Genomic DNA, 26173 nt, shown 5'->3' with positions numbered 1-26173 from the left:
GAAAGAAAGAAAGAAAGAAAGAAAGAAAGAAAGAAAGAAAGAAAGAAAGAAAACCCAAGGGAAATAATAAGACAAACAACTGCATTGTGACCCTTTTTAATTCTCCATTCATAAGAATTGCAAATGGCTTATATGCTCCTGACTAACCACGTCTGTTTATCCTTACAAGGGGACTTGTAAACTTTGTGCTAGTAGGTTAATAATAGCTCTCTCAAAGCTTTTTAAGACATAAAATGTCACAGTCCTTTAGCAAGCTTGTTTGGTTTGTTATTTTGTCATTAAAAACACAAGGGAGTGATATTTAAAACCAGGTTCCTCAAGCTTATGTTTTTATGCCCTCACGGTCTGTCTGATTATTGCATAGGGCTGGTAGCCTTAGGGCTGACCGGTGATTTGTTCCAAGGCAACAAATGATTGGCTCAAATGATTGGTACAAGCCACTTCTCTTTTGTTCATCTCATTCTTGGTGGCAAGAGTTAGCAATATCACCAAATTAGAGCCTCTCAACAGCTTCCTGTTCAAACAGCAGCAGGAGCTGGAGAGCCACTACTTCCCAGGTGGCTCACACTCAAATCCAACTCTCTTCACCCTGTACAGTGACATCATCCACTGTCGTGTGAATCTGTGTATTTTCTATATAAATACACTGTTAACATGCTAAAATGGGGAATAATCCTTCTAAGTCTTTGATAATTGAGTCATTAACTTTTTTGTACAATTTTAGTGCTGTATGTATTATATATGCAAAGTTTTGTTAGAGTTTCGATAAGAACTATGGAAAAAGAAGGTATTCCAAATAACTCAGTGGTGATTACTATGAACATTAAAGAATGGCAAGATTATCAAAAAGTAACCTTGACTCTTTCATAAAGAAATAACTAATAATAAATGGACTGGAAGTCAGAAGACCAGATCCTTAATCTTAGCTTTATGACCAATTAAACATATGAATTTGAATAATATTTTTACTTCCTTTTGCTCATTAATTAAAAAAGAGACAGAAAATTGGAATAGAAAATTGTTAAATTCATTCCTGCTCCAAAATCACACATTGTAATATTTAGAAAGTATTTTAAAATGATACTTACTGTATGAAATGTTATATTCAAGATTAAATGAAGTTCATTGAACGCAAAGTTGGAGTGTCTTTATTTTTGTTTTATGAATTATGTCACACTGAATGAACATTCAGTTTCTAATGGCATCAGCAAACATGCTGTTTTGCCTAAACTTAAACTTTAGTTCCCATCTACATTATGATGGAACTGCCACTGCTTAGCTGTTAATTAAGCAAGTTCCTTAGCCTTCCTGAGCTAGTTTTTCCATTTGTGGAAAGGGAATATAATACACCTTACAGAGTTATAAGGGTAAATGAAATAAAGTTCTGACCTATAAGAGTTGTTGAGTGAATAGAACTCCTTTTACTTAAAATCTCAAGATTATTGGGCACTGAGCTATTGTCAAAATTCTCTCAAATTTCACCTATTCAGAACATGGTCTGCTCATTCACTTTGCCCTTCTCTCCCTCCTAGAACGTATAAGTACTCCACAAGGTCAGGAATTTTATCTGTTTTGCTTATTGCTGTATCCTCGGCACCTAGTGTGCTGCTCTGCTTGACAAATAAAAGATGCAAAAAATGTATATATATTTTTTGAATTAGCAAACAACACCATTACTAATCACCTAAGTACCAAACAATCCCACTACAATCTGTAAAAGACAAAGTGATTAACTGATTGTGTTTTTCTTACAACTTACTAGGTATGAAATTTTAAGTATTATTAAATATTAGTGAATAGCTTGGGCATTACATTCATCTTCCAGTCTTCTTACAGTGTCAAAGAATCCGATTCTTTGCCCTGCACACCCAACACAGATCCTCCCTGTATCTTTTAGACAACACAACTGCTATATATAGTAGACTTGCTTTGTGACTCTCAAAAGCTAAACAAAATCGGAGGAGCTTTATGAAGACTTGCGTTCAGATTTCTTTATGTGGTCCCCTCCAACTCTAGCCCATTCCCACTTGGTAATATTATTGTTAGACAGAACTTCCCCATTGCCTTTGGCTCTAAAGTTCTGGACCTTCTCTCATGTCCCCTCATTATGGAATAATGACAGAGACAAATATATCTGGGAATTTTACATATTTCAGGTCATTGATTATCTTTATGCCCAGGAAAGATCCAAGAAAGGCAAGATGAAGACTGACAGTCTCACATGATTACAAAGGTCAGGAGAATATGGTAAATGAGTAAAGGGATGGGAGTAACAAAGATCAAATATGAGATTTATAATCCTATCCTTTATTTTTATTGCCCTTTGGTATAAGCGTGTAACATAAACATATATTAGAGATTAAATTTTCTGATGTAAAGTTCAAATATCCAATTAGATGATATTTTGGTTATTATATTGTTCTTGTATAATCCATTATTTTGTTATCTTGAACCAGAGAAAGGTGACATTTTTCTTCTGTATCATCTGGGAGCAATATTAATTTTCTTCAAATTAGTAATTAGTAATGTGAAAGTTTTTCACAGATAGGATCTTTTTAATTTCAAGTTAACATTTAGTGTAGTATTGGTTTCAGGAGTAGAATTTAGTGATTCATCATTTGCAAATAACATCCAGTGCTCATCCCAACAAGTGCCCTGCTTAATGCCCATCATCCACTTAGTGCATCTCCCTTCACTTCTCCCCTCCCCTGACCCTCAGTTTGTTCTCTATATTAAGAGCTTCTTATGCTTTGCTTCCCTTTTATTTCATTTTTCCTTCCCCCCTCACAGATAGGGTTTTCCAAAACATAAATTCCTTGCCCAGCTTTTTTGCATATTTAAAATATCTGGGGGCGCCTGGGCGGCTCAGTGGGTTAAAGTCTTTGCCTTTGGCTTGGGTCATGATCTCAGGGTCCTGGGATCAAGCCCCGCATCCGGCTCTCTGCTCAACTGGCAGCCTGCTTCCCTCTCTCTCTGTCCTGCCTGCCTCTCTGCCTACTTGTGATCCCTGCCTGTCAAATAAATAAATAAAATTTTAAAATATCTGAGCTGTTTATTGAATTCAGTTCATAATTAGTCTTTACAGCTACACTTCAAAACACTATTTTTTAAACGATTTTTATGTATATCAGTATTAGCTGAGAAAAGGAAAACTGATACAAGTTTGTTCACTTTTATGAATTTTAAATCAAATAACTTTTTTAGAATCAATTCTTAGGTCCACAAAGGGTGATCATCACTTAAATTTCTGAGAAATGATTTCTGTATATGAAAGTAGGCCAGATTTTCCCTGGTTAAGTCAGTTTCCCAAAGGCACAATTTGGTTAGAAATAAGATGAATAAAGTGAGTGAATTTTTGGTGTAAGTGGTTGTGAACACACTGTAGAGAAATAGAGTATGTATAATGTCAACCAAAGACCCAATATTCAACTAAATCTTCATGAGTTTAGCTGACACTTTCCGTAGATAACACAAACCAATTTCTTACACCTGCACCCCCTCAACCCCTCAAAACACCTTCAGTCTCACACCACAACTATTGTGCCTACAATCCCTCAGGAAAACATTGACATGTATCCTGTGGTTCAAACCATGGCAATACATCCATTTCACAGTATTCATGGCCACATTCAAGACACATCCTCTTTTTCTAATTTAAATTTAACCTCCCCACACACTGAACTATGAAATACATGTATGCTGGGGCACCTGGGTGGCTCAGTGGGTTAAAGCCTCTGCCTTCAGCTCAGGTCATGATCCCAGGGTCCTGAGATCAAGCCCCACATTGGGCTCTCTACTCAGCGTGGAACCTGTTTCCGCCTCTCTCTGCGTGCCTCTCTGCCTACTTGTGATCTCTGTCTGTCAAATAAATAAATAAAATCTTCAAAAAAAGAAAGAAATACATGTATGTTGTATGCAAACTACCAGTATAGATTTAAGTTTTGTAAAGCAAGTCCAGTATGAGCACTGACTCGGTAGAGCACCACCTGCATCCCTGTACCCACTTCACTCAACACAAAATAATTTTCTGATGGGCCCATGACTGGTGTGATACTCAAAAGCTATTCAAACACTTAAAACCTTCCAGACACCACAAACGACTAAAGCTTATAGGGTGATTTTATGTCTTTTATATCTGTACTCTCATTGGTAGGTGTGGAGGCCTACAAATTATTTAATCTTTCTGCTCTAGTCAGCCTTTTTATAAACCTGTTCCTGGCAAAAGCTTTTCATGCCACGATTTTTTTTCTCTAACTTAATACATTTTACACCATTAACACTACTGTAATTCCAGCCCTTGTTTCCAGTCCATTAAGTTTTTCATCAAGTTAACTTTGTCATTAACATGTCTTTGCTATTCTGGTCATACTTTTACTGTGGTTTGTTTCATAACAGCTTCTTAAGTCATGTAAATTTAATACAGTGTGCATTAGTATTTGGTGTACCGTACTTGTCGTATAGGAATAGACTCCTTCCACAATGACATCGCTCTTCAACTACTCCTGAAACACACAGCTTCCTCAATCCTTCATTTTCTCCTTTTGAGTGCAGAGAAAAGCAGTGTGATGTGATGATAAATGGCAACTCCCAGGCAATGTTAAGAAGACATCAGATAGAGGTGGCAGTTGTGATAAACCGAGAACACCTGCCCCGGGGCAGCCAGCTTTCATGAATCAGGATTAGATTTACCTGAAAGCCCAAAATAACAGAGCTTAAATAAAATACAAATGCTTTTCTCCTGATAAAAGTCCAGGAAAGCAGTCCTCAACCAGTATGTCATTAGGAAATAAGGTCCTTTTCTTCCTCAACTCCCTTATACCCCCCTACAGTAGCTTCCCCCTTGTGATTTGCAAGGTAGCTCTAGCCATTATACCCACATTCCTCCCAACAAAAAAAGCAAAAGGAAGAAAGCATGCTCCCTCCCTCTGAGAACACTTGTAAGTTCACATACCACTTTCACTAACATCCTACTGGCCAGAATTTCTGGCCACATACAACTGAAAAGAAAGCTGGGTCTTCAGGTGGCCATGTGCTCAGCTCAAAACCAGGAGGTCAATTACTGTTAACAAAAAGGAAAACAACTAACTGCCTATGCCACATGACTACTGGGCTCCAGCTAGTTTAGACCATGTGCAAATGTGGACCTACTGAAATGAAATTCTAATTACTCAAGTAATTACTCAAAATCCATATTTTTATGTGAAATAGTACAAATTTTTTATGTTGGCAACTGATTCAAAAAAATGTTCATAGCTTGGGCGCCTGGGTGGCTCAGTGGGTTAAGCCTCTGCCTTCGGCTCAGGTCATGATCTCAGGGTTCTGGGATCAAGGCCTGCATCGGGCTTTCTGCTCAGTGGGGAGCCTGCTTCCCCCCCCCCCCTCTGCCTGCCTCTCTGCCTAATTGTGATCTCTGTCTGTCAAATAAATAAATAAAATCTTTAAAAAAATGTTCATAGCTTGAGGATCAAAATATCTGTGGTCTACATACTAAGTGTATTACTTGTGGTTTTATATGTAGATAAGAGTATAGAAAATCATGAAAAAGATCTGCTACATGTCTTCATGTTGCAACATTTATGCAAAAGGCAAAAGAGGATTTATCATGACAGGAGGAAGTTGCAGGTAAACAGAAGTTGCAGATAAACACATGTTTATCCTCAGATGTGACACTCACCCACTCCTTACTACGTACTGACACAGTAAAGAATTATATCCATCCTAACTTGTGGCAGGGGGAGGAGGGATGGAGTGACAGAGGGAGAGAAAGAATTTTAAGCAGGCTTCATGCCCAGTTTGGAGCCTGATGTGGGGCTCCATCTCACCATCCCAAAATCATGACCTGAGTTGAAATTAAAGAGTCAGATGCTTAATCAACTGAGTCACCCACATACCCCAAAGTAGTTCTGAATATATTTTGAAGGTAGAATTGGCAGAAAGGTAGAGATGACTCAAAAATGACTCCCAGATTTTTGACCAGGGCAACCAAAAGAATAAAGTTGCTATTAAATGAGGCAGGGAACACATAAGGGGGGAAATATCAGGGACTGTATTGTGGACATTTTAAATTGGAGATGCTTACTAGACATCTGATAGGGGAGGCCCAGTAGGCACTGAGATATATAGGTCTGGAGTTCAGCAAAGAGTTACAAGCTGGAGATACCCATTTGGGTACCAAGAGTAGGCAGACAGCATTTAAAGCCCAAGACTGGTTCAGATCATCTGTGGAATGAGTGTACAGAGATGAGAAAAGGATGAAGGGCTGAAACCCAGGCATCCCAACATTTAAGGGTCAAATGAGAGGGAACCTGCTGAAAGACCTGAAAAGGAGTGGCCAATAAAGTAGGAAAAGAGGTGTTCAAGTGTGGTACCCTGGAAGTCAAGTGATGAAGCATTTCAGGAAGACAGTAATCAACTGTGTCAAATGATGTTGATAGGTCAGCTAAGATAAGGACTAAAAAAGGATCGTTGGCTCATGCTCTCAACAACTACATCAGGTTCTAGTCCTGGAGGAAGAGTAAGTTTCTCCAAAAAACTTTCCCTGCCAGATCCCAGTTTGAATTAGGAGTTTCTCTAAAGTTTCTCTTTATTGCTCCTTTGGCATACTACCCTTATCTATATAATAGCATTTAAGCATTCAACAAAAGTATATCTATTATTTATTATTCCCCAAGTACTACTCTAGGCTGGCAGTCTAACAAAAAGTCAAAAATCCTTTCTCATGGAGCTTTCATTTTAATGGGGGAGGATAGGGCACAGACAATAACATTAAAAAGAAAATTTGTGTAGTATGTTGAAGGTACCAAGTACTATGGAGAAAAATAATACAGGGAGGAGGGAACAGGGAATGTAAGGAGTTGTAATTTTAAATAATATGTTCAGAAAAGGTCTCTGAGGAAAGGTCTTTGAGCAAGCCATGTGGGTACCTGGGAGAAGAAATATTCCTGGCCAAAGAAACAAAACAGAAGCTCTGAGGCAAAAATATGCTGGCCATGTTCAAGAAATAGCAGGGAAATTTATGTGGTTAGATCAGAGTAATCGAAAAGGAGAGTGTTAGGAGGGAAGGAGAGGTGGCATATTGTCAAAGAAGTTGCCAGGTCTTATCCAGCAAACACCCAAGAGAGGCCAAAGGAAGAAGTACCATTTCCTGCACTTCTCACTAAATCAATGTTTAAAGTTTAAGGCAATTTAAATCAAAATCCTACCACAAATTTTATTGGCGGGGGGGGGGGGGAGGTGGGGGAAGCTGCTCTTAAAATGTACAAATATTACTCTATGTAAACAATACAACAGTACCTGGCAAACAGTGCATGTGTTGACTATTGATATTAACACCACAAGACTGCAAATAACCTACATGTTTATTGATAGGGAACTGGTTAAGTAAATTATGGTTGAGTCATACAAGATAGACATAAAAGATGAATAAATAAGTTTTCTATGGGTGTATCTCAAGATATATTGTTTCATTAAAAAAAAAAAGGTACACAGCAATGTGTATGGTGCTTAGTATCTGTATTTAAAAAAACAGGAAGAATAACCTTTTCAGAAATTTTTCTTTTACATCTTTAGAAGTATATTAGAAAGGCATGGAGGGGCACCTGGGGTGGCTCAGTTGGTTAAGTAGCTGACTATTGATTTCAGCTTGGGTGATGATCTCATGGTCCTAGGGACTGAGTCTTGCGTCAGGCTCCATGCCCGGCACGTAGTCTCCTTGAGATTCTCTCTCCCTCTGCCATTTCCTGCTCTCCCTCTCTCTCAAATAAATAAATTTTTATTTATTTATTTTTTAATTAATTTTTTATTTTTTATAAACATATCTTTTTATTTTTTTTTTAAAAAAACATGGATGGGAGAGGAGGTGGAGGGAGATTTTTCACTATATGCCTTTTTGATATGAAAGTCATGTGAATGTGTTACCTGTTCAAAAACAATAATTTTAAAGCAGTTCCAGACTGATTAAATATCTAAATTTAAAAAAAAAAACCTAAACAAAAATGAGTATATTTAGAACTTCAGAAAAAGGAAATAATTCTAATATAAGAGGCAAAATGCAAAAAAAAAAAGGAAAATATTGATCAATTTAACTACATTAAAAATTTTAAACTTACGATCAACAAAAATCCTCATAAAATTAAAATATAACCCTTAGATTGAGAAAAGATATTGTAAAACCTGTAACTGACAAAATTAACACAAATTAACAAGAACAATATAAGTGTGTAAAAATAAGCAACTGACATGAAAAGGCAGTTCGGAGAAGACATCTCAGGGGCTAAATATGAAATGATGTTCAGTATCACAAGGAATCCTGAAAATATATATTAAAACAACAGTGGGAAACCACTTCCCACCCACCAGACTGGCAAAAATATAAGACTTAAGAACATGGAATGTTGACAAGGACTTGGGGAAATATGAACTATTCTATAATGTGATAGGAGGGTAAATTAGCACCACTTCGGAAAGTAAATCAGTCAGGGTCCTCAATAGGATGGCCAAAGAAACTAAATGACTAATTTAAAAAGAAAAGGTGTTTATATTTATTGAAAAAATACTGAGAAGCTTACAGACTTCCACAAAGCCTGGATTACAGGCTTGGAAAAAAGAACAAAGAATGCTCTGCTGACAATCCGGAGCTAATTTATGCCAGTGAACCAGTCTGGGGAGCCATCCATGCGTCTAGCAAGCACAATTTCTTCTGTCACTAGATTCAGTGTCAGCATCCTAAGTGGGGGAAAGGGAGTGTGTGTGTGTGTGTGTGTGTGTGTGTGTGTGTGTGGCAAGGGTGGGTGGGTATCTGATTGGCCCTGCTTTGGTCTCAGTCCTGTGCTCTAGCTGCCCAAGGGGCTGGCGAGGTATCACACACTTCAGCTTCTATAATGGGAGGTAAGCTCTGCCTCCTATGAAGTCTTTTAATAGGAACGTCCTCAAATATAGGAAGAGGGTTCAGATTCAGGGCAGCAAAAAATACCAAATGTCCTTAGAAGAGAATTATCTATTCTATGACCAGCAATTCCATTTCTGAGTGTAAACCCCAGAAATTTTCCTACATGTGTACAAGCAACTGTTTACTCATATATTCATTGCAACATTGTCTTCAAAAGGGAAAAATAGGAAGTTAAAATTCATTAGCAGGCAAATGGATAAATGGTTTTTATTTATACAATAAAATACTATAGTGTAATCAAATGAATGAACAAGAACTATATTTATCAACATTAATAAATCCTCAAAAACAGTGGTGATAAGAGAACACATTTGCAGAAGAATACACAGTATGATAGTATTTACATAAAATGTAACCATATGTAAAATTATATATTTAGATATATATGTAATAAAATAAGAAACACATGCATGGAAAAGATACATAGCTACTTCAGGATACCTTTGAGAAGAAGAGAGGAGTTAGGGTAGTTTTAACAATGCATTTTATTTCTTTATAAAAAGGCAAATTTGGCACCTGGGTGGCTCAGTTGGTTAAGCGACTGCCTTTGGCTCAGGTCATGATCCTGGGGTTCTGGGATCGAGTCCTGCATCGGGCTCCCAGCTCATGGGGAGTCTGCTTCTCCCTCTGACCTTCTCCCACCTCAAGCTCTCTCTCCCTCTAGTAAAAAAATCTTTTTTAAAAAAGGCAAATTTGGAAAATACTATTATTTGCATAATGGACAATGTCAGTTTCACCCAGATCCCTTTGGATTCCTTAATGGACTCAATAAATCAACTCTTACACAACTGTCTCTCTCAGGTCTGCCTCTGGGGAACTAGGTAAGATAATCTATTAACATAAGCTCCTACTTAGCCCAACACATGCCCATAACTCTGCCTTTCCCCTGTTACCTAGGGGTGAATGTGCATGTTCAGATATAAAGTGAAATTCTGAAATTTGTGTACCAAATTCCACCCCTCTCATATACTCCAGGACATTACTACAGGAGTTGTCTTCTTTCTAACCTTACAAGTTTTTGCTTCTTTATTGTTTTCTGAAGTATACGAACATACTGTAAATGTCACTATCTTTAACAACAACAACAACAAAAACCCCACCAAAAACTCTCTAGATTCAGTTCCCCTTTCTGCCATAACCACATTTCTTTGCTCCTTTACATTACAAAAGTCTTAGAATTCTCTCAGCTTTTCTCCAATTTCTGTCTTCTCAGTTACTCATGAAACTCATTCAAATGAGATTTTTTTTTAAAGATTTTATTTATTTATTTGACACAGAGAGATAGCAAGTAGGCAGAGAGGCAGGTGGGGGGGAGCAGGTACCCTACTGAGCAGAGAGATCACAAGTAGGCAGAGCGGGGAGGGAAGCAGGCACCCCGCTGAGCAGAGAGCCTGATGCAGGGCTCTATCCCAGGACCCTGAGATCATGACCTGAGCAGAAGGCAGAGGCTTTAACCCACTGAGCCACCCAGGCGCCCCTCAGATGAGATTTTTATTCCTTCAACTCCTCCAAACCTCTTCTTGCCAGGGTCAACCAATGGTTTCCATATTGCTAAATCAATAGTTAATTTCTGATCCTCAGTTTACAGAAGCTGACACAGATAATCACTTCCTCCACCTTGAAATACTTTCTTCCCTTGCTATAATAAAAGCTGGGTTTATTGTTTAGCAATTACTCATTCTCACCCTTCCACTGTGGGCATTTCTTCTTAAAATTTGAGTCATATTGTCACTTCTATACTAAAAAATACTTCCCTTAACTCTCTGATCTCATCAATTGCTAATGTCTTCACTTAACCCCAATGCAACCACTCTGGTTTCCTTGCTGTTCTATGAACATGACTATCCCAGGCATACTCATGCCTGAAGGGCCTTTAGCTTTGATATTCCACCAACTAGAAGCTGTAACCCAGTTGGACACACAGGTTTGCCACTTCACCTTAATATTTTGGCCCAAATGCCTCCTTCCATTGAGGTCTTCACTAGTCACTTTAACATTGCACCTCCCTATCTCCAACTTCCCTATCCCCTTTCCTCTCTTTAATTTCTTCATAGCAGTTACCACAACATAAACACCACATATTTTATTTATTCATCTATGCTCTCCAATTAGAATGACTGTACATTTTAGAAGAAGATTTTTTTTCATCTGTTTCTTGTCTGTTGAATCTTAAGGGCTTGGAATATGGCAGTACTTAATAAACATTTATTAAGTGAAAGAAGCCATCTGAAATTCTACATATTTGAAATTTCATCAGTATACGTAGATTTTTTAAAAAAGATTTTTATTTATTTATTTGAGAGAGAGACAGTGAGAGAGAGCATGAGTGAGGAGAAGGTCAGAGGGAGAAGCAGACTCCCTGTGGAGCTGGGAGCCCGATGCCGGCACTCGATGCTGGGAGTCCGGGATCATGACCTGAGCCGAAGGCAGGTGTCCCAGTATACGTAGATATTTAGAGATGGATTAGAGAGATAGACTCAAAGGGAAATACAATTAAGTAAATGTCTCCAAGTCACAAAGGATCTCCCAAATCTACTAAATTATTATTTATTTATTTATTAAAGATTTTATTTATTTATTTGACAGATCACAGGTAGGCAGAGAGGCAGGCAGAGAGAGAGGAAGGGAAGCAGGCTCCCAGCTGAATAGAGAGCAGGACGCAGGGCTCGATCCCAGGACCTGGGAACCCCAGGACCTGGGAACCCCGGGACCCTGGAACCATGACAAGAGCGGAAGGCAGAGGCTTTAACCCACTGAGCCACCCTGGTGCCCCTTTTTAAATGTTTTTATTATGAAAGCAGAGTTTACCTAAAAGGAGGGGGAAATCTTCAGTTTCCTTGACTTCAACATTCTCTTAAACTTGAACTTTCATGTGTTTTGCATTCCTTTCAATAGCTACTATGTAGGCTCTCAACGTCATACACAAAACATTTAAAGTCTCTTGTTCAATGCAATAGGGTCAGGTGAGGAAGCAAACTGTGTATGTGCAGAAAATACTCTTTTGGCCCACGGAACGTTCTTCCTATACACCACACCCGGTCGTCTGGATCCTTTGTCAGGATTCCCTGCTTGAAACTTAGAGCACAAACCCAGAGGAGCTTGTGAGGAGCCTGCGTCAGAACTGCAAACTGCCAGGTTATTTTTCAAGTTTTTAGAAGATAATTCCAGTTCTTGGTTTTGCTTCCTAAGTGCTAACTTCTTCAGACTCCCATTTTGCTTCCCAGCTTTGGTGCCATGATCCCCAAATTTAACAGAGGTTAAGAGGATAATAACTAGACACAAGGCCAGGTAAGTTAAAAAATAATGGATGCACATACCTGACATTCATCCTCGCTCCACTCCCCAAGCCCACAGTAGCAGATAAAGAGAAACCAGTTCGTTAGACTTTGTTCTCTGCAGCATCTAGTGTGACTAAAGAAAAAAGTTAACTTAGATTTTTTTGTTTTCACTGTTCTAACCACCACCCCCCCAACCCCCCCCCAGTATTTGCAGAAAATTTTGTCCAGTTTCTTACTAAGCAGGGATGGAGCTGATCCAAATTGGGCTTCTCTCCTTGGTTGGGTCTGACCTCCATTTTAGATATGAGTTAACCCTCCGAAAACCTTTATCAGAAGCAGGGACTCCCCCCCTACCCCGTGCCCCTTTTTTCCCCTCTCCACTCCAGCCTCACCTCGGCCAGGTTTTCCTCATTTCGCATTTTTCTACAATTCATTCCTGAGTCATGCATGACGACAACTTTCTCACTATTTACGTTACGCCTCCATATAACCTCAGGTGATGGTCAGGGGTGACCAGAGAGAAATGTAACAGTCCAAAGGTCAGAACCCAGATTCCCAAAAGGGGCCCGCAGTCCCTCGCAGCGGGCCACGCTCCAGGGGTCGGGGCGCGGAGGCGCGCGGAGGTGGGACGCTCGCTCCCGGGCGAGCGGCTGGCTCCTCCCTCCCGCCCCTCGCGGGTACCTGGCGGCGGGCGGGGGCGGTGCTGCGCCGCGTCACGCGGCGGGGTGGGAGAGCGGGCAGGTGACAAGGCGGCGGCCTCCTCCCCTTTTACAGCTCAGTCGGCGGCAGGGGCAGCAGGGGCCGCTGTGAGGAGCTCTGCGTTCGCGCCGCCGCCCGCCGCCGCCCTCTGCTCCCGCGTGTCGGCCGCTTCGGCTCCTCTCGTCGCGGGTGAGTGCGGGACTCCAAGCCCGTGAGCTGGGGCCAAACTTTTCCGGGGCGCAGAGAAGCGATGGGGGAAGGGAGCGAGACCTCGGTCGGCAGGGGTTCGGAGCGGTCAGATGGAGGGACCTGGGTACGGCGCGCGGGCAGCGGGCAGCGGGATCCGGGTGCGGGAGACCGGGGAGCCGGGCCAGGCCCTCCGTGAGCTGTGGTGAGGCGCTTCGGAAGTTCTGGCACCACGGCCTGTGGGTGCGGAGGGCGAAGGCCCTGCCGGCGGGAGGGCGGGACGCCGCGCTCACCTGTGCGCTCCCTGGGAGCCCCCCGCCGCCCTTGCCTCCCAAAGGGCCGGTGCTCCCGGGCCGCCCTGGGGCTTTGAGCCACCCGGAGGGCTCCGGCGGGGTGGGGACCCTGCTCCTCCTGGCGGGAGGGCTCGCTGGTGGGACTGGGAGAAGGACCTGCTCGACCTTGGCCACCGAGGTCACTTTCCCAGCTCCGGGATCTTGACTTCGCTAGCCACCACCCACCCGCCTCGGCAACTCCCCCAATTTCCCGTGTGCCTTTCTTTCTGTTTCCTTTCCTTTTGGGGCGCTTTTGTGTCCTCGAGGCCGGGATGAACTTGGGGGGCTGCTCTCGCAGCGTGGCGCTGCCTCTTTGGCTCCCTGAGCTACACTGCGTTCCGGCGACTGCCCCTGGCTGAGGAGGGTGAAGAGGACTGAGCCGTAGAACGGGTGGTGCTGGAGATGGAGACGGGAACGCCTGTTTCATCTTACAAGCTGTCGTTGGTTAGGAAACTGGCCTTTCCCCCCTAATCAGTCAGCGCTGATTCAAACTTACCGGATGCGCAGCGAGCGCTCCTTCGAGCTCCCTGGGGATCCGGGACAGGAAGGATCCGGTCTCTCCCCCGTCCAGCTCCCTGTGGGGCTGGGGAAACACGTCCCACGCCGACTAAAGAATAGTTTTGGCGAGCCAAGCCTTTCCCCTCTTGCAGAGCTGTCCCCTCAGAAAGCGTTTTTACTTAACCCGATTCTCACAGGTTACTTTTTGTTTCACAGTTTCCCATTTATGGTTCAACAGCTGTGAAAGAATCATGCATATTCTGTGATTGCCTCTGCCTTCTTACTGCTCAGCTGCTTACTAATGCCCTTACTTTGTAGTTTCTGCTCCTACTGCTGGCCAGAAATTGTTCTCCCCAAGGTCACCGAGGACTAGAAAAATCTTTTCCTCTCAACAGCAGGCATTTATTTAGTGTTTATGGGATGGGCACTGTTCTAAGAACTTAAAGTAACTCCTAATCCTCGCAGCGATCCTGTGGGGTTGAAGGATTGTGATACCTCCTAACTTGCCCCAGATCACACAAGTAGCAAGAGGGGATTCAACTCAGGCCTCCAGCCCAACCTTATAGGTGCTGCCTCACCTAGCGTTCTTTGCTTCCTCCTTATTTCCCCCAGTCTCGACCTGAGTGCTTTGAAGCATCACTGACCAGGTTCCCATTCTCAGATCCTGCTTGTGTGGTTTTGTACTAGTTTAGGTTCTTTTTTTAAAATTTATCAATTATTTTTGGAGATTTCCTCTAGTTATATGAGTTAAGATTCTGTGCTTTTCCTGTGTCTTACTCAGTTTTAGAGTAGCATCTGTCAGTTTATATTGTAATATTCCTCGTGGACTTGCCCTCTTTGGCCTCAAAGCATTTCTAGCTAACATCTTTTATGTCCGGGGGCCTGTCATTGTCCTAGTCACTCAGGTACAAAACTCAGCTGTCCTGTCTCCTGTCACCTCACTCTGAATCATGGTATCTCTTCAACTTCTACCTTGTCTCTTCTTCCAGCTTTCATTGAGCCTTACCCCTCCATGATTCTTCTTCCCCTGTCTCCCTGTTCCCTACCTCTGAACACTCATTTATCACCTATCATTTGTCACTTTCTCCTGTTGGGTATCTTCTCTTGTAAATGTTCCATGTCCATGGAAATATTGCAAACAGTGTAGGACATTACATCTTCAGGCCTTACGTGTAGTAGTCGCTTGGTAAATGTTTGCAGGATATGATGCAATATGAATTAAAGTAGTGCACAGGTGCACTTGATGATGGTAGAAACTTTTTTGAAAAATTTAAGCTGGGTTTTAAGGGTGTTAAGGAGTTAGCATTGGTAGACATGGAGGAGCTGGCAGACATTGTGGAAGAGGAGAAAAGCTCTGCTGGCTTCGTTTCTGCAGAGAGGAATCCAGTTATCCTGGCTAAGCATTACAGTTAGTTATGTAGCTGTAGGACCATAACAGTGGATAATTATGAATCCTAATCCTACCTTAGCAAAACAAGACATGAGACCAACCATAGTAACTTACTAAGAGAAGCCATCTTTTGTTGCAAAATATAACACATACATAAAAATCCATAAAACATAAATGAAGAGATAACTCCAGTAGACATATTTAACAGTAGAATGACTGTCTTCTTCTGGCAGGAGATGTGATGATAGCTGGATGAGACTACAGACATGCCTAATAGAAACCTTTTCCCAAGAGCTCTGTAAAGGTCATGTGAGCCTGAACTAGTCCCAAGAGGAGTGTCAGGAGGTTTGCAGAGGTTTGAAGTGAGAAGAAAAGGAAATCAAGGAGGTACCTAGAGTGAGACTAGGGAACCAAAGAGAATTTTGACTCACTGAGCGTAATTCTACCACAGTGAATGTTTTACAGTTTTGCCTTTGTCTCCATTTTTTCTAACTATTATTTAATGTTTCCATCTGATTTCCAAATCTCATTTCCAAAACTCCCACTGTTTGTATTGTATTCCAACAGTTGTAAATGTGATTTTGTAAACTAATCCTCTACTGTTTAACAGGTGTAACAACAACAATTATACAAAACCAGTTAGAGTAATACTTACCTTTGCAGTTACATCACTTTATGAATCAGGGTTTGTTTATGTCAGACATTGGAATGTATGTAAAAGAAAATCCCTGTCCTCAAATAATTTGTAATTAAGTGGAAGAAATAGGACTTTTCCTAATTTGTTTAATTATTCTCCTTGGTGTGCTATGTATGCAAACATCAGTTTTAGGATATAGAAGAATGCTATTTACCAAACAAATAATTTTGGAGACTTTGTATGTATATTTACATGTTAAATTGAGAACTAATCTTGAATTTTAATCTAACACATCATATAGCGTGGAAAGAAGCCTGCCAGAAATACATTTTGAGAGAGGAGTATATCCTCGATGTATTTCTGTCACTCATTCAATTTGGACCACTCACAGTTTATGAAGAAATTGAAAATGAATGCAAATTTAGCATTTTTAAAGACTCATCTTCTAAAAAATTGAGATTTCCAGTTATTCCTTCTATAAATGTATTGAAAGCACATATTACTACATTGGGAAGTAAAATTATTGTTTGGTTAATGATAGAAGTAGTCGGGGCGCCTGGGTGGCTCAGTGGGTTAAGCCACTGCCTCCTAAAATCTGTGGGCCGCCATTGAAGACAGGCAAGAAAGTGAAAGGACTGTTCACTTTTGATTTTTTTTTTTTCAAGACTTTATCTAATTGACAGAGACACAGCAAGAAAGGGAACAAAAGCAGCAGGAGTGGGTGAGGGAGAAGCAGTCTTCCCCCTGAGCAGGGAATCCGATGCAGGGCTCTATCCCAGATCTAAGGCAGCTGCTTAACAACTGAGCTACCCAGGTGCCCCTTCACATTTGAATTTTAAAAGCATCCCTCTGACATTTTTATCTTCACTTTTCTGAAACCTCTCCTCTTCCAGGTGTAGGCGTGCTCTCTCTCTCTCTCTCTTCTCTACCTGATAGCCAGCTCATAGTTTGTTTCTCTTTGGGAAGGACAACCACTTTAGTGTTTATGTTCGATATACTGATTATGCTCTGTTGGCATAATAATTTTGAAACAGAAAATAAGCTTTTATGGCGGTCCTTGTGCCACATGTTTATGAAATGCTCAAGATTGCCTTTAAGTTTTCAGTCTTCTATTGCTGAAAAATTTGGCATCTTTTAGGTCTCATGATAGTGGCAACGAGGCATTTTACATGCGTTTTCTCATGAATCCACTGAGCCTGGCAAGGTCTGTACCATGATTCTCGTAGTACACGTGGGTGCGGAAGAGTGAAGAAAGGTGCTCAGGTCAAGAAAGCAGACAGGGGGGCGCCTGGGTGGCTCAGTGGGTTAAGCCGCTGCCTTCGGCTCAGGTCATGATCTCAGGGTCCTGGGATCGAGTCCCGCATCGGGCTCTCTGCTCGGCAGGGAGCCTGCTTCCCTCCCTCTCTCTCTCTCTCTCTCTCTCTCTGCCTGCCTCTCTGCCTAATTGTGATCTCTCTCTGTCAAATAAATAAATAAAATCTTAAAAAAAAAAAAAAGAAAGAAAGAAAGCAGACAGGGTGCTCAGGATACACTATTGGAAGTATGTGGTCAGGATCTGAACCCAGGTGAAACTACAATGTATAGGCGTTTCCCACTCTGCATACTAACTCTGTGGGTTGAAAATTTAGAGGATATAGGACCCATGGGGGTTCTGATATCGGATGGTAGTTTGGTGAGGGCATAAGGGCAACCCTAAAGATAAACCTGATTTAGATTTTTTTAGGGTCAGTGGTAGAAATGGGAGAACTAGAAAAAGAGGGTTGGCTAGTAAGTTCCTCATGTAAATATAGCCGCTTCTCTTTCCTGTCCCATATTTCTGGGTTTTGTCTTAATAGCACATTTGTGATGTTTGTTTATTATAATCAAATGATAGAACAGAGACAGAATGAGGACAGTAAAGGGTGCTCATATTTAAGGATGACTTATCCTGTGTCTGTCCAGGATAAGTCATCTACCCACTCCCCTTCTTATCTTTTTCCTGACTTCTCAGAGCAGACAGTGCAGTGTTAGCTTCTTTGGGTTAAAAAGATTTGCATCTCAGAAGCAAGCAAATAAACAAACTAGTATTGACCTCACATTTTAATTCCTCTGCTGTTTTTCCTTCACTTAACCAGAAGGCACCTGCTTAAACGTTCAGCCTCTGAAATTCTAACAGGTGTGACGTTAACTTAAAGGAAATTAAAGGAAGGAGGTAGAAGTGACATTCCTAGGAAACCAGAGTCCAGATACCGATTATTCAGTAGTTTAGAGTGAGTTCCTGTGTAAATGGAGAGTGGAATTTAAAAAAAATAATGTTGCAGGAAGTACTATTCATTGTTCAAAGGGAGAAAAATAAATAGGTAGTAGATAATACTTAACATTGAATGTAGCTCATGTTTCTTAAAAAATTCTAGGTTGGGCATAGGCACTTGCCATTTCTCTAGGTAAAAAACAGTAAGATGTTGTCAATTGCATATGGTTTATCCTAATGCAAAACAGTTGTCTTGACATCTGACAGGTTGACCCAGCGAGCTGAGCCTATACTCTTCATTTCCCCTTCACACAGTCTGTGTGTGGCCAGGTCTGGTGAACACAGGCTGCTGGTAGCTTGTTCCCTGATCCAGCTGCTGGGTTACTGGCTCAGCAGCAGTCTGTTGTATTTATCATAAACCTGTTGGTGCCAGTTACACTTGTTATTGTGATGAGATCATTAAAATACCAGTAATGGTTGTGTCAGTCTATGAGATGCCAGTGCAAGAGGAAAGAGTATTGTTTCTGTGAAAGGAATATTGAATTCTTTAGAAAGAGTCCATAAAAGTGAGCAACAAAAAAGCGGGCAGGTGGGGCGCCTGGGTGGCTCAGTGGGTTAAGCCGCTGCCTTCGGCTCAGGTCATGATCTCGGGGTCCTGGGATCGAGCCCCATATCGGGCTCTCTGCTCAGCAGGGAGCTTGCTTCCCTCTCTCTCTCTCTGCCTGCCTCTCCGTCTACTTGTGATTTCTCTCTGTCAAATAAATAAATAAAATCTTTAAAAAAAAAAAAAAAAAGCGGGCAGGAAAACTGTAAAAGATTAGAGAGAAAATTACAAACATTAGAAAGAAAATATCGTGACCTTGCTTTACAAGTTTATTGTTTTGTTTTTGTTTTTTAGGTTTTAGTCCACTTAGAAAATTAAAACTGGAAATTGTGGAAGATAAATTCTGACTGTGTTTTCTGTAAGAAAAATTGGGGGGAAGAATTCTTTGAGAAAAATGTTGGAATTACTTTGGGAAATTGGGGAATTAATGCATATTTATGTATCTTAAGGTAAAGTAAACATTTATGGGTATACACAACTTTTTGATTCTTCAAAAATTTTTATTTTTAATTAAAAATTGGTTTATTTGAGAGAGAGAGTGCATGCCTGGTGGGAAAGGGTCTAGGGAAAGGGAGAGAGAATCCTAAGCAGACTCCCTGCTGAGCATGGAGCCTGACGTAGGGTTCTTTCCCACAACCCTGAGATCATGACCTGAGCTGAAACCAAGAATCAGATGCTCAGGCCCCAAACAATTTTTTTTATTAACCAATTAGAACCAGTCAAAATTGCTGCTGCTGTTAGTCGGACTCTAATAGTTGATGCCATAGCGTAGTGAATAGTCACAACCTTTTCCTCTCTTGTTACTTTTAAGGGCCTACATTAACAAAGGACAACTTTGGCACTGGGCGTATGAAAAGCAGGGCACATGGAGACTTTTTTTCTTTGCTTAACATATCATGCTAATGGCACATAACCCATATTTCTTATTTTTTTTTAAAGCTTATTTATTTATTTGACAGAGAGACATCACAAGTAGGCAGAGAGGCAGGCAGAGAGAGAGAGAGGAGGAAGCAGGCTCCCCGCTGAGCAGAGAGCCCAACGTGGGACTCGATCCCAGGACCCTGAGATCATGCCCCGAGCTGAAAGCAGCAGCTTAACCCACTGAGCCACCCAGGCGCCCCCATACTTCTTATTTTTAAGTAGGCTTTTAGCAACCATATAACATTCAAGTTTATTTTAATAATGTGTACCAGTATATAGATCCTAGGGCTGATTTCTGTCTCCTTTAAGTGACTTGGTAAAAACTGAAAACAAAAATTGAAAAAAAAAAAAAGTCCATAGTATAGTATTAGCTAGAGTCTATTGAACTTAATAAATTTCTGAGTGTTACTAAGCTAGACCAGTTGAACTAGACAGGGTGTAACTTATTCTAGATTCAAATACTCATTTTAGAGATATAGTGATTATTTTCTGAAGAATTACAAGTGAGTGAAAAAAGACCAAACTTGTAAAATAGAAAATATAAAAGTACATCTTTAGAGTAATAGTATTAATTGAATACTTGCTATATGCCAGGCATTAGAATGAATTTTACATATGCCTTATCTCATTTAATCTTCATAGGAGCCCTACTGGGAAGGTTATATTGTTCCCATTTCCTGCTTCACTCCCACCGGGTTATGCCTCATCATTGTCCTTGCACCTAAGGGGTGAAGAGGTAGAGCCTTTGGTGGGACATGAACATGTGGATTATTATTAACATGTTAAAGTGTTGTGACCTGGAAAGGACCTCCGTCATCATTTAGGCCAACCTCCTCCATGACAGGTGAGGAAAATGACACCAAGTAAAGCCAAGTCATTTAGCCAAGACCACAGGCCTGTTGGTCATACTGGTGCCAGAAACAAATTCTCCTTATCAGAGTCCACTCCTTTTCTAACCTCCTTATTATTTTTCCTTTGTTAGCCTTACTCAGAACATGACTTTACTACTGAATTTTGAAGTACCTGAATCACCCCACCCCATCTTTGTCTACAAGTAACAATATTGATTACTCCATGTATCTTACTATAGAATATGAATGGGGCAAGGGTCATGTTTCCCCTTGTGTTACATGTGGAAAACCTGAAGCTTAAAGCAACACAGTGATGTCCTCAGGCCCATGTATTATAAAACCCAGTCCCGAGCTATGACTTGTAAAGGACACGTAAAGTGTAAATGAAATGTAAAGGAAGAAAAATACATTATGTTAGCAAAGATGATTAAACCATCTAAAAAAGTCTTGATTCTCATAATGATAGACAATAATACCTCACATGAGGTAGAGCAGGGCTTTTTAATCTAAGGCTGGCCTCTGGATGGAACTCAGAGGGTCCATAACTGTCCAAAACATCAGATTTATGTATACATGTGATCAGAAAGATGGCCCTATAGCACTTGAGTCTCAAAGGATAAAAGTTATCGATTTAGGAAAGACATGAAATAATATATTTCATAAGTAAAATGCTTAATAAAATTTAAGTGTGTACATGGAAAAGGATTTGCCTTTAATGTGAGTGTGGAATTAAGCATATAATGTCGATGTGACCCAACTCTGTAGGCTTTATCCATGTTACAAGGATGCAATTAGTACAAATAGTTGGACCCTCAAAGGAAGATATCATTTCCTGCATGCATGATAGTTTTCATTTCTGTTGTCCCAACTCTCTGGGAATAAAGGCCTCTACTTATTTTTGAACTAAACATTGCCTATTTGCTATGGGTTGGACACTGGAGATGTAAGAATATAGAAGTCACTCTCCTCATTTCTGCCTTTATCTTATGCCCACATCCAAATTTGCAGCAATTGTGTCAGTTACCTCCACAAAACCTATCCTGAATCTCTCTACTTCAATAGACTCCTAAGCGTTCTGTCTCACTACAGTCAGTTCTTTACTGAGCACCCAAGTTAATTTTAAAAAACATAAGTCCTGTCACTCCTTTGCTTAAAAGATCCTGTCACTACTTGGTTTAAAAGCCTCCAATGAGAGTTTCCATTTTGTAAGATGTGGACTTCGAGAGATATGTTTGCACAATGATATGAATATATCAAATACTGCTGAACAATACACTTAAAAATGGTTAGGATGGTAAATTTTGTGTTATGAGTATTTTACCATAAGTTTAGAAAAGGAAAATAAATAATTTGCAACAACAAAAACAAAAACCTCTGGTGGTTTCCCCAGATGGACCTAGAATAAAACCCCTGCTCTTTAACTGAGGCCTCAAGATCCTGTTTCCATGTCCCTGAGGCATCCAACATCACTCTCTTCCTTGTGCTCTGCTTTCTGTTTCTCTGACTTAGTGACTTTGTTCCTGGCTCCAGGTCTTTGCCCTTACTGTCCTCTCCAAGACCACTTTCCCTCCAGGTCTTCTCAAATGTTCTAGCTCTTTCTGACTACCCCTGTACTGTTGCAGCTCTCTGCCCTGGGTGACCCTGTCTTATCACTGTGTTCTGTTTCATTTTCTTTTGAACTTTTGCCACTACCTGTCTTATTTATGTTTGTGTTTGTTTACTTGTGTATCTTCCCCTACAAGTAGATTGCATGAGAGTAGAGATCTTGCTATATCCTTAGTATGCAGAAGGGTGCTTGGCACCTAGAAGGTTGTTTGATATTTATTGAATAAATGAATGGAGATATGGTCCCTTCCCCCAAGGACCTTGCAGTTTCTGTTACTGATTCTCAGTCTCAGTTGTGATTCTGAGCAAGGTCTTTGAGAGCCTCTCACATAAAGAATGGTCTAGGTCTCACATAAAGAATGGGCAGCTAGGTCTGTGCAAAGTGATGTGGGGAAGGAGAAGGAGAGCTAGGTCTGTGCAAAATGATGTGGGGAAGGAGGAGGAGAGAATGATGTTGGGGCCAAAAGAGTAAAAAACACACAAACTAATTTTTCTCATTCAAGGATAGAGAGAAACTTGTCATCTCTTCTATCTCCCTCTTCATCTAAAAACAAAACAACAACAAAACCAAAAAAGCACAAGAGAGAACAAAACTATAGCTGTATATCAGTATCAGGCATGAACCCTGCCCAAACCAAGCTTGAAATGAAAATTATATATGATATTATGTATCACATTCCCAGAAATGCCTGATTCCTCTGGACCGTTTGCTCTTAGAGGGTCCATTATAAGTCCTCAGTTATATTAGTCAATAAGACTGTCCTGCCAAAATGAATCCATAATCTTACCAATCTTTTTATGATTCCAGAATTATCTTCTCAAGCACACACATCCCCAATGATGATCAAAATTCACCCTTTCCATCCTGCTGTCAAACTACAGGCCATTTTGTAAATAACTGGAGTTTATGTTCTTTTTTTATTAATATTTTTCATGGCAAATATAAAAGAAAGTATAGAGAAATATGATATGGACTTTTTTGTGCCTACTGTAAAAAATCATACTTTCATATAATCAGAAAAATCAGATTATTTTTTGACTATAGTCAGATTATTTTTTGACTATATACTATAGTATATGCTGATTTTAGATTGGAAAACTAACAAAAAATAACAACAACAACAACAACAAAACTTGTAACAAAAAAAGACTTCACCCAGAATCCTACCAACCAGAAATTACCATTGCTAACATTTTGATAAATTGCTCTGCAGCCTCTAAAGTCATTTTTAAAATGTTGAAGATTGTCTTGAGGGAAAAGAATTGACAACTATTTAAGTAAAGAGTAAGAGTCACCTAGTATACTTTTAAAAAAAATTTTTATAAGCATTTGCAACATGGCTGTTTTATTTCTTCCTTTAAAGAAAACTCATATGGACGCCTGGGTGGCTCAGTTGGTTGAGCAGCTGCCTTCCGCTCAGGTCATGATCCCAGCGTCCTGGGATCGAGTCCCACATCAGGCTCCTTGCCCGCAGGGAGCCTGCCTATCCCTCTGACTCTGCCTGCCATTCTGCCTGTGCTCTCTCTCTCTCTCATTCTCTCTCTCTCTGACAAATAAATAAATAAAATAAAATAAAAAAAGAAAACTCATATTAAGCAAATTTCCAATATTTATAAGGGTAGAGAGAATAATATAATGAACTGGATGAACACATCACCCAGGCTCATGGCTAATCTTATTTCATCTGTAAATATTCCAGTATGTCTTCCAAAGATAAGGTCTTAAAAAAAGTTACTACAATTATTATACCTTGCAATAAAAAAAATAATTTTTATGCTCTTAAAGGTACATGATAATTTATAAAGAAAAAAGGGCAAAATCCTGAGACTCTCTGAATAATTTATATCTGTTTCACTTATTGTGAGGGTATATCAGAGAGAATTTGGGAACAGCAAGAACATCTACTTGGCCGAGAGGGTATTTGATCAGGAATCAGAGTAAGACCCCAGTGGTGGGTGGGGTCCAGTTAGTCTATGATCAGGAATTCCCCCTTGGTTCAAAACTCCATTATATATTGCCAGAGGGTTCTGAAAAGAGGAAAGACCTGGTCAGAGTGTTCTGAGTTGGGCAATTCAGACTGCTGGCTGGTCGCACTGTCAGTGGAGAGAAAAGTAGGTTGTACAATGGAGGAGGTTGATCCCTTGAAGCTGCACAAAGCCTCGGTGGACTGAGAATGGCAGAGACAGTGCAGGAAAAGTGAAGAAAGTCTGGATGAGGGAAAGTTGGAGGTCAAGGTTCCAAGCCTAGAAACATGGGTAGATTGTGGTGACCAAATCAGTCTTGGGGAAACTGGGTTGGGAAATGCTTTGTTTGAGATTCTGGAAAATTCTTCATGTCTATTCCTTGATAATCATTGCAGGTTAAGTGAACAAGCTCATTTGTAGAAATTGAGACTCCTAACCAATGTGGCCTCATACTTGTGAGATATTTCACAAATCAGGTAGTTAAAACTCATAATGGTAACTGAAGCCAGAAGAACTAGCCTTTCTCTCTTGCCTCTCTCCTCTCCCACCAGGAGGAGAATCCGTGGAAGTTATTTAAGTATCTCATGTAAAACTCACTAGGAAGAAAAGTCTTTCTTTGTTTACCTAGAAATACATTTGTAAATATTCGCCATGATCCCTTTTATAGGGCAGTCATTGTTCTTATCTTGTGTTACCTGCCATTTCTGTTTGCAGATGCTGGCCTATTTGGTAGGGCATAGCCGGAGAGATTCACACTGAGACAATACTGAACTATGCTATATTTTTCTCTCCATATAAATAGTGGGGGGAAATATTAGTATAAGTTTTTGCTTCTGGAATCTTTCATACCAAAATTATCTTACCTAAAAATTAATTAATGCTATTTAGCAGTACTATCTTGTATTACAAATGTGTTTTATATACATTATGCATTAAATCAATATGTTTACTAGCCCAAGAATGTAACTGCACTTTTCTTTGGAAAATCTTTTCTTTGGTTAAAATAACCAAATTATACATTTCATTTTCAATTGGAGATGTTTTTTGCAGACATGGAATAAATGCAAATCTTGTCTCAACATTGTATTAATTTTTAATTTGTTAAACAAAACTGAGACACCTTAATAATAACCATTTCATTAAAACTGAATGAAGAAGGTTGTGTAGATACAGGAACAGCCTGGTAACTCAGAAGACATTTATCATGAAGTCTTGGTACCTAAAACGCTCTTGGAAATCAGTAAGAAAGCAGAGAAATAATCCCCAAGCAAAAAAAAACTGTGTCCTGAAGTCTATTGAGTAAATTTGTATTTGATCCATAGGGAGAGCCTCTCGTGTTTAATTGTAGACTGTTCACTATTATTTTAAATATTCCAACAGCCTTGGTTATTTTATTGCCCGTCCCATAGCAGATTAAGGACATCAAATGAGAAAAAGTATGATTTTATAGAAATGGGAATGTTGGTAACAAGCCAAGTGTGGTGGCTAACCAGCTGATGCAGGGTGGGGGGAGACAGGGAATCTATTAAAAGCAGATGCAGAGGGCGCCTGGGTGGCTCAGTGGGTTAAAGCCTCTGCCTTCGGCTCAGGTCATGATCCCAGGGCCCTGGGATTGAGTCCCGCATCGGGCTCTCTGCTCAGCAGGGAGCTTGCTTCCTCCTCTCTCTGCCTACTTGTGATCTGTCTCTGTCAAAGAAATAAATAAAATTAAAAAAAAAATTTAAAAAAAAAGCAGATGCAGATATTTGAAATGCTTGGCAATTTGGAATTTTTTAGTGTAGGGCAAAGGTCATAGCTCTTGCTTTGTTAGTCACAGAGTGCACTGCTCAGTAATATCCCCAAATCATCCAGGCAAGTGCAGGGTATAAGATGATTGTAATCTTTCAAAAGATGTTTTCTTTCTTTCTTTTTTTTTTCCCCAGAAGTACTTTTTAAAGTAATTATACCTACAGATAAGCATTTCTGTTATCTAAAATGTTTATTTCCATGGAACACTGCATTCCAATGGATAAGGCTGAATAAATGAATTG

General features: G+C 40.3%; 1 protein-coding gene and 1 long non-coding RNA gene across 3 annotated transcripts in view; one reads left to right on the top strand and one right to left on the bottom strand.

The window, feature by feature from the left end:
- LOC132028668 (uncharacterized) overlaps positions 1 to 12880 on the bottom strand; it is a 29347-nt gene extending 16467 nt beyond the window's left edge. The window contains exons 1-2 of the long non-coding RNA XR_009407494.1: positions 12618 to 12880; positions 12265 to 12358 (exon numbers count right to left, since the gene is read on the bottom strand). This is a non-coding gene — a long non-coding RNA (uncharacterized LOC132028668). The remainder of the gene's footprint in view (positions 1 to 12264; positions 12359 to 12617) is intronic.
- A 97-nt stretch (positions 12881 to 12977) lies between these two features.
- The window catches only part of ELOVL7 (ELOVL fatty acid elongase 7), a 78898-nt gene continuing 65702 nt past the window's right edge, over positions 12978 to 26173 (top strand). For both annotated transcript variants that reach the window (XM_059417931.1, XM_059417930.1), the window contains exon 1: positions 12978 to 13113. The gene's annotated coding sequence lies outside the window, so the exon portion shown is untranslated. The remainder of the gene's footprint in view (positions 13114 to 26173) is intronic.

The sequence above is a fragment of the Mustela nigripes genome, chromosome 12, assembly GCF_022355385.1.
Source record: "Mustela nigripes isolate SB6536 chromosome 12, MUSNIG.SB6536, whole genome shotgun sequence".
Classification (NCBI taxonomy): domain Eukaryota; kingdom Metazoa; phylum Chordata; class Mammalia; order Carnivora; family Mustelidae; genus Mustela; species Mustela nigripes.
The sequence above is the reverse complement of the archived record's forward strand: the minus strand, read 5'-3'. Positions and strand labels throughout refer to the sequence as shown.